Here is a 6,000-nt window from a genome sequence, read left to right on the forward strand (position 1 = left end):
GTCAACTATGAGTTCTGTTCATTTGGCTCCCATGGCTATCGGCATGATCCTATCTTCTTTGGAGCATTGACATTTGTCTTTGGATGCATTATATGCTACTTGGGATGTACGGTATATGATTAGGGGCATGTCATTCAGATACACATTGTGATTTTTGGCTTACAGGGTGATTTGTTTGTTCCAAGACCATTCCATGAGTTATGGGTTTATTTGGTGGATACATTGTATGTCATATTCGTATTATGGTCGCGACGATGGGAATGAGAGCGTTCTCCTTTGACTTGGGAGCTATTACTTACTTCCACTATTCATGAGGGCCATTACACATTGGTTTCGAGGATCCATGACATATGAGAGTCATTGCTTTGGAGTTTGCATAGTTTGAATTTCCCTTTGATCCAAGTGGTTGCATGGTTAGCCTCATCTTTGACAGTACACTCTTATCCTTTCCATTTGACCTTGGAGATTGACTATTCGACATACATATTAATATGGTTTTTGATTGCATACTTCTTGGCCAATTCTATGTCGTCACATATGGCCCATAGATTTAAGTTTCACTTTTGTATAAAGCCTCTTTGGTATATGCTATTTGTGCATGACCACCCTTTGATTTTGAGGACCAAATCATTGTAGGAGGTGATGGTTTGTAATGAAGTGATTTAAGGATACACATGCACATGGAACATGGACCTAGACACAGGAAACTTAGAGATTTTTACACATGTCGACACATGGACCTTGGGACTATAAAAGGCACATGTCTTGTGTGTTTGGCACCTTTTACCTATTTTCCTTTTGGACCCATTACACATATTAGCTTTTTACACAAGCTTTCATGGCTTTCTTCATGAACCTATGACTATTCTAGGCGTTGAACAAACTATGTGGAGTCCCTAGATCCCTCTCTTGCAGTTCTATAGTAGGCTTTAAAAACAAGTGTATTCCAGGTGAACTTTAAAAACTAAGCTTTGTTTTTTCAAAATGCCTATAAGACCATAAGTAGGAAACATTTTTAAAAACTTAATGTCTTGTGCTATGAGTAAGATACTTTTTTGAAACATATGAACTTTTTAGAAAGACTATTAAGGTCACATTGTAAAAAAAACAATTTTCAAAGACAGTCTACATGTCGACCATGAAAAACTAAGTTGTGTACTTTTCTAGTAATAGATATTTTTAGTGTGTGGGCTAGTATGGTGTGTAGCTAGGTGAAATTCCCATGTATGACTAGGAATGGAATAACACCTTGTAGAAAAAAAAGACTAGCTCTAATGTATCCTCTCCCTTCAAATTGTTGTGCAGCTATGCAATAAAGCTTCCATGAAGAAAATTACTTGAGAGAAAAAAAACATGACTTTTTACCTAATAGTCGTCAATGAACATCTCCTTGTGCAGCTAGAGCGAAGATATACCAAAAATGTGATTTACCATCTTTCTAATGGATTAAACGAGTAAACCACACACCAATGTGAAGTATCGTGTAACCAATGATCAACCTCCACTAACCTTTGACTCGCATTGAAATCTTGCTAGCTAGCTACGGTATGGCCACCTTTGCTCAACGCCACCAGCCGAGTGCTTCCTCGATGGCTGCTGTCATACAAAGATCTACATATCAATCTCAACCACCTCATAGGGAAACTTGTCGACCTTTGGGTAAGGTCAACATCGTGATCATAAGAGAAAGGCTTAATGGCCTTGGAATTCACACCTAGACAATGGAGATGCTGCACTTGGTTACATCTCTCCCACTCCCTTACAACCAGCACTCATTTTCTCATTGAAAGTATGTCAACTTAGTTGACTATGCAATGTTCCAACTTCCACATTCTAAAACCTGTACATCCTCCTTGGGAGAAGCATTTCACACTTTGGGCATGAGTTGAAGGGAATCTTTCACACTAACTACCACCCTTTTTTTAAAATGTCGTTTGGCCCATTGATTAATTATTCAACACAAAAGTGCATTGATCGGAAGCATCACATGGAATGGTTTTCTTCGGAGAAGGGAGGCCAATTGCCTGTGCTTCCCATCAGGTTGCAATAGAGACATAGCCTAGGTAAAGGCACATGGTGCACACATCTCACCAACTTACCCCCCTAATGAGTCCCTCCCCTACACATTGGTGACGAGGGAGTGTTAATTACCAAAAACATTAACTGCATCGAGTCTAAATTAGAAGGAACATTACATGATAATTCATGCATCCTTTAGGAAGAAAAGGTAAGCATTTTCGATCAACTTCCATTTCAGGGACTTGGAAATTAGTTGAAGCTGCTCTTCATAATCACAGAGTAATACAAAATTTGACCACCACCGCTGATTTGTTCCAACTCCCCTCTCACCCAATTTGTTTCATTTTTATGTACATGCTAAAGTTCTTGAGGGTTCATACAATACTCGGCTAAATGCAACTAACACCTAGCTCTCAGAACCCCACCCAGTCAACAATAACTGGAAAAATTTTGTATACAAGTTACATGACTTAGTTTTTTCATCATCCAAATAAGATGACAGTGTCTACTTTCCAGCAACTCTGCACTGGCCTATTGAAGATTAACTTGTCAGAGGTGGCCCCCTGATCCCTACAAAAATAGCCTGCCAGAAAAGCATATAGATCACAGACGGTACAAAGTAGTAGCATGTTTGGTAATTACCAGCCATGTCGTTTCTGGAGCACTTCCACTTAGTTTTTACATCCTCCAAATAAGTTGACAGTATCTATTTTCCAGCAACTTTGCCATATGAATCCCGAAGAGTGACCGTTCTATTAAAGATTAGCTTTTCAGACGTTGTCTCTTGATCCACACAAAAATAGCCTGCAAGAAAAGCGTACATCAAAGACAAAACGAAGCAGTAGCATGTTTGGTAATACCAGCCACGTTGTTTCTGGAGGGCTTTGCGCACTCCTCCAAGCAGCACGACATTATAGAAAACATGAACAATGCAGCACTCACACCATCTCTCCTACACAGGTTAGATGATGTTGATGCCAGCTAAATTTTTGTTGAGCAGCCACATATCCTTATGTTCAATTCTGCTCATTATATTTGAAAATTTACAATTCGACCTCAGCCTCAACCAGTCCAAGATTAGCCTTGAGAAATCCACGGTTCTGTTATTAGAAGATATCAACTTCTAGTGCAGTAATGAGGCAAAAGGTGATACAAATATTATGTCATAAAAGAGTTATGAAAAATTTCAACAATTCACAAGGCCTAGTGATGAAAAAAATTCAACAAAAGACCTGGCACTTGATTCTAATTTGCAAAATAACATTTTCTATTTTGTTTATTTTCTTTTTGGCCCTCAAAAAGAATGAATTGTTCTCAATAAAGGTTTAAATATAAGGTGGTGCATCCAGCCTAAAAGTAAGAAACAAGACTACTGGAGGAAAGTGTTTTCATATGAGGCTCAAGTTATTCTCGCCAATGCCTAATAAATCAACCTCTATTTATATTGCTTAGGTACTCATGCACAAGTCTTCCAAAGTGTCCTCTAATGAGTACTAGAAAAGAGCAGGAAGTCACCTGTTTAAAGAAGAGCATGTAGATCTGGTGAGAGGTGCATCTATCTCACCAGATTCATCCTTTTCATGTGCACGAAGTGCCTTGCTAGTACTACAGTTCTTTGGGGCATCAATCATGTGGCAGACTTGGATTGTCAACTGGAAAAGCCTTCAGAATCTGTGGTCAGAAATTTACTGAAATCTGATAATGTATGTATTACAGGCACGGTACTTCCATTACTCATAAAATTTGCGGACATGATTATAAACCGTGAGGAGTTTACATAGTAGATGCCATGAGCATATGTTGGGAAAGGCCATGGTTACCATGGCATGGGAAAACAGTCAAGTTATGGCAACCAGTTTTCAGAAGATGTATCTAGAAAAAAAGAGTAGTAAGGCATGCATAAGAGGGCATATGTGTGACAAGCAGAGATGGGCACTCCTACAACAAAAATTACAAAGAAACTCAGATCGAAGCAACAACAACAGAAACTAGGCAGTGCTGCACGTGGTCAGTCTCACAAGGTGCACATGGAAGCTAACTGTTACATCCCTAACTAGGTTAGGACTAGTGCTAGCTGGGGTTAGGATAACCGAGGTTAAGGAGATTGTTGAAACATGGCTGAGCAATGGTGGCTTGAAGGTGAAGGCAGCCATGGCTATGGAGTAGACAAAGATAGAGAGAGTGTTTAAAGAGAGAAGACAATGCTAGAGAGATGTGAAGTACACCGATCAATGATGTGACTATTGATTGATTTCTTCAATGAAGTACATGCACCTTTATAGATTTTACAAAGGTTACCTTAATGACATCACTACCTACATCATAACACACACAAATATCTAGATATTATAACCCCTTTAAGAGATGGTTCACAAACAAGTACTACCACACTCATAAGAGAGGGTTAACACACAAGTAAGACCTTGATTCCCAACAAACCCGCCCTCAAGGGATTACCTCATGCTGTGTCAAGGATAAAACTAGACTCATCGTTTCACATGCCAGTTTCTCCTTGTCAAGGATAAATCACACGGCTCTAGTTTCACATGCCAATTATGGGATCCCATGGATAGAGACAACACAAGATCAAGTCACACACTCACAATAGAAAACAACACACAATTGAACAGAAAACAACACATAACTTGGACTTTAAAAGGTCCAATCATTAATGTTCAAGATAGGGATGTTACCCTACTTCTAGGGGAATTTCCACCTTACTTGCTACATTTTAACTAAGCTAGCGATGTGCGCAGTGTGAGAGAGACTAACTGGTATGGACAATTACCTGTGTTTGAAGGCCATGTTGATTGGGAAAGTGTCAAAGAAGTTGTTGAGGAATGGATTGAGTATAATCATCAATGGTCAACATCAGAGTATTGAACAGGAATCAAAGTAATTAAGAGTAAATACTTTGATTAGGCACATTTGTAGAGAATGAAGAAAAAAACCCAAATCAATTTTATCGTACCTCTATTATTACTGTTGCTGAAGCTGATCTGGAGAGTTGACCTTTGCCTTTTTTTTTCCAGGTATCGAGTAGCTGCATCTCTCTCTCTCTCTCTCTCTCTCTCTCTCTCTCTCTCTTGTTGATATATAGGAGCAGATGATGAAAGAATCTGCTGCTGCTACTGTGAGCTCAAAGGCGGGTAGCTGTTGGCGATGCTAATTGAAGAAGTTGGCAAACAAGCAAGCAACACTTGACTACGTGGCTGCAATTCGTGTGGTCACGCAAGGTAGTCTCCTGGTGGGCTACAACAGTAAGGCGGCATCGTGGTGCTTGGTTAAGCAACTACTACAAATCGGAATTGGGCGCTTTGTCGATCGAGTAGCTATCGGGACAAGACACTCACGCATTTCTCAGGCGAGCAACGTTGAGCATAAGCGGGCAGGTGGACGATGTACAGTGTGAAGTCGGGCCATGCGACAGTCAATGCTCTGATACCATGTTGAAACAGGGATGAGCTATGGTGGCTTGAAGGTGAAGGCAAAAATGGCTATGGAGCTAGAGAGAGTGAAGTACATGACTCAATGATGTGACTATTGATTGATTTCTTTGATGAAGTACATGCACCTTTATAGGTTACAAAGGTTGCCTCAGTGACATCACTGCTTGCGTTATAAGTTATAACACACAAATATCTAAATGTGGAGAGATGTGATTGAGCCCGAGGATTTTGGTGCATCATGAAGATGTACTAGGATGTGCGCCACGTTGCCACATGTCTTCACTCTACGGGCATGACATATTAGGAGTTTCAGGATGGTTGGATGATGAATGGTAATGATCTTGGTGTTGATACATATGGCTATGTGGTAGATGTTGATCATGATTGTCATTTATGGGAAGCATTTTGCGAGTAATGGCATGACATGATTGGAACCTTGGAGGTGTCCGGACGTGTATGATGTGTGCTTACACATATGCCACTATCGCAGTGGTGTTCGCATGGAACTCAAAAGTTTCTATGACTCGGCCAC

Source organism: Cibotium barometz, chromosome 16, assembly GCF_041138505.1.
Source record: "Cibotium barometz isolate CiBa-2024 chromosome 16, ASM4113850v1, whole genome shotgun sequence".
NCBI lineage: Eukaryota > Viridiplantae > Streptophyta > Polypodiopsida > Cyatheales > Cibotiaceae > Cibotium > Cibotium barometz.